Here is a 3,717-nt window from a genome sequence, read left to right on the forward strand (position 1 = left end):
ACAGTAGGCAGTCTATGGTATGTGGTGAAATAGACTACTCTGATAAAGGAAGCTTGGTTGGCAGTGATGATGAGGTAGAAGGAATGAAGTGGCCTAAGTTTTTGAAAGAGGTAGAAGGTAAATGTCCTAAATTTTCATTTGGATTGACCTTTAAAGATAAGGGAGAGTTTAGAGAAACTATTACAAATTATGCAATTAAAGAAGGGAAAGAAATGAAATATGAAAAAAATGACAAAGTTAGATGTGTTGTGAAGTGCAAGCATGAGAGCTGTCCATGGCAAGTTACCCTTAGGTATGCTAGAGATGACAAATGTTGGAGGGTAACTGTTTTTAAGGATAAACATGATTGGTGTGTTAGGACTAAAATAAAATGCAATGGTGAATTCCACCATTGTTGCAAAAAGATGGAAACAAGAAATTAAAGGCCATTTGGATTGAAATACAAACCAGTTTTTAAAGAAAGTGTGCATTGATGACCATTACACAATAAGTAAGAAGCAATCATGGAGGGCTTTAACAAAGGCTAAAGGTGAAATCAACTGTGAGGCTGAGGACTATTTCAATAGGATTTGGAGCTACTGCAAGGAAATTCAAAGAACAAATCCCATGACTACATGTGTTGTGAAGTTGAGTGACATGCTAGAGGATGGGAAACAAAGATTTAGGACGATGTATACAGTGTGGATTTGGGTAGTAGGTCTTGTACTTGTAGGAGATGGGATCTAACTGGAATCCCTTGTCGGCATGTTGTTTGTGCAATACGGATAAAACATGGGAAAGGACCTGTTTGGCATTATGTGGATCCTTGCTACTATGTTTCCACATACTTGAAAATATATGAGGGTTGTATAAAGCCTATGTCTGGTTATGAAGAGTGGCCTGCCATAGATAGAGAACCTCCATTGCCACCAGTGTATAATGCTAAACCTGGAAAACCTAGAAAATTGAGGAAGAAGTATGCAAGTGAGACAAGTAAATCTGGTCAGACAAGTAAAGCTGGTGAGACAACAGAAGATGGTGTTTACTTGACAAGGAAGCATGTTCGTTTACATTGCACAAAATGCAAACAAGCAGGTCATAACAGCAGAAAGTGTCCACAAAATTCAACTGTTAGACCTCCAAATCAGGTTACATACTTTCATATTCTGTTTATTAGTTAACCATCTACTATTTAAACTTTTCATGGTTGTTATTAATTAACATTTAACTCTTAATAGTAGGCAGTCCATGTTACAGTCCAGCAGGCAGTCCTAGAAGCAGTCCAAGTTCCAGTCCAAGTTCCAGTCCAAGAAGCAGTCCAAGATGTAATTACTCAGCCTGAGGTAGAAGATAACCAATGGGAGATTCCAGATGAGATGTTGGATGCTCACGGGCATCAAGTACTACCTAATAGTGAGGGCAATGATGGAGGTAATTTTTTATTTATTCACTTTACTCCAATGAATGGATTCATTAATCATAGTTATGACATTCTTGACAAATATGTCTTGTAGGGATTTCATTAAGTAGAACTAATAGAATTGAAGACACTCCAGTACAAGCATGTTGCCAGGATCATACTAATGGTTAGTTTCAGTCCATTCATTAGATTTCAACATTTTTAGTTTTGTAAATTTCATAAATACTCTCATTATGTGCAGCTCAACAAGGCATGACAAGTGTTAGAGACATGCCACTAAAAAAACCAAGAAGGAAGAAACTCCCAATCAAGAAGTATTCTACAAGATCAACCTCATTCAAGTTCAAATTCTTTGGGAATGACAAAGATCCAATCAATTTGGATTAACTCATGTTTAGTTACTATTTTTTTGAATACTATGTATTTTGGTATTGGAAATACAATGGTCATTTGGTTTAGTTACTGCAGTATGTATTCCAGGTTTTGTAACAGAAAATAGAATGTATTTTGCTACTGAAAATGGTGGAAATGGTGTATTTGGTCATATTCTAATAAAGTGGTTCACAATCTTGTGGATTTGGTCATATACTGAAAATGCATTTGCTACTGGAAATGGTTATCACAATCTTATCACAATGGTTCATTTTGCAACTGGAATACAAAGTGGTCATAATTATAACATATTGGAAATGGTAGTTCATTACAAAACAATCTTACAAATTGTAGGACCATAGTGTTTTCCTTACACATAACCACTACTACTATCCAACATAATAACCTTATTTTTTCTATACCTAGGTGCATTGAGTGTTATAACTACCAACAACAAAATGCATATCACAATCACTATCCTAGTACATTTCCAATTACTACCACTGCTTCTTTGCGCATCAACCTTAGCACAATCTTTTAGCCTCATTTTAAGCCTTGCTATTTCTTCTTCATTTCGATTAATCCTTCTCAATAGTCCATAAATAATTCTTCTTGACCTTGCACACATCGGAAGATCATACTATCTAACAAAACCACACATTTGCCCTCCCTAAACAAAAACCACAAAATTGAATAATTTTTTTTTTAAATTCTAACTATGAAGATTATGCAGGAAAAAAAAAACCCTAACCAACAATTAATATTCACATTTTCGAATCGACACTCTCAATACTTTCTACCTAAATTATCATTCGTCTAAGATGTTTGTAGCTTCAATCGTTGGCCACATTGACAGTTTGGAATGGTAACGAACTCACCATAGATGTATCCTTGATTCCTTGAAGATGAAGAGCTTTCACTAGTATACCTTGTTGACATTTCAATAATGGAGGAACCACCCTATATTTTGGGCTAAGAGAGAAGAAAAATTCGTTACCACAGTGAAAGAAGAAGGGTAGGCAAGCAAGAAGATAGCAATGGAGTTTTGGGTGTATTGATGGTGTGGTAGGCATATATTATAGGTCTGGATACGTATACTCACGAGAAAGAAAAAGCAATTAAGGAAATGACTACAATACCCCTCTACTTAACTCCACCCTAACTGATGTTTGACGGAAGAACCATTGTTGGAAGCCTTGAACAAATATGAAAGTCAAGTGTCTTATTTGTCCAAATTAAAAGGCGAGGATCAATTTTGAAAAATCGTAATAGTCGGAAGACCATTGCTGGAATTAACTCATTAAATAAATCATTATACTCTGGATCACTGATATATATGTTCATTTTTAATATATTATATGTTTATTTGTTTATTTTTTTGAAAGGATTATATGTTTATTTTTTTAATTCCATTTCAATATCATTCTTTCAAAAGGCTGAACCCCAACCCTAAGGGCCCCCCACACCCCGACCCGACAGAGCATATCAATGCACTTATCCGGCATTACTTACCTAACTCCGCATTACCATTTACCATCAGTCCGTCTACCACATAAACATATCTCTCACATCCATCATTATTTTTATTACAATTGATAGCGAAAATACAATCGTGTATAACAATAATGGTGTGTTTGGAACCCAGAAAATTATTCCTGAAAATCATTTTCTGAGTTTTCAGTGATTGGCAAGAGGAGAAAAAAATGAGGTCAATGAAAAATGATGCCTTAGTCAAAGGAAAATAAATATGTTTTGGTAAAAAATGACTTTCTCTTTTGTTTTTGGAAAGTCATTTTCCAATCCGCCTACCTCACGCCTTAGCTTCTTCCTCCTCTTGCCTCTTCCCCCTCACACCACTTATATATATATATATATATATATATATATATATATATATATATATATATATATATATATATACTAGAGATCAAATGAGTCCATCCTGT

At 35.0% G+C, this 3,717-nt stretch overlaps 1 long non-coding RNA gene across 1 annotated transcript; it reads right to left on the reverse strand.

Annotated features, from left to right (window-relative positions):
• Window positions 1-2,192: 2,192 nt before the first annotated feature.
• Window positions 2,193-2,722, reverse strand: LOC109174694. The gene is made up of 2 exons (XR_002053152.1): window positions 2,540-2,722; window positions 2,193-2,441 (listed from the first exon to the last, which is right to left on the reverse strand). It is a non-coding gene; the product is annotated as an uncharacterized LOC109174694 (long non-coding RNA).
• Window positions 2,723-3,717: the final 995 nt, after the last annotated feature.

This window comes from Ipomoea nil, unplaced genomic scaffold (genome assembly GCF_001879475.1).
Source record: "Ipomoea nil cultivar Tokyo-kokei standard unplaced genomic scaffold, Asagao_1.1 scaffold0146, whole genome shotgun sequence".
Lineage (NCBI taxonomy): Eukaryota > Viridiplantae > Streptophyta > Magnoliopsida > Solanales > Convolvulaceae > Ipomoea > Ipomoea nil.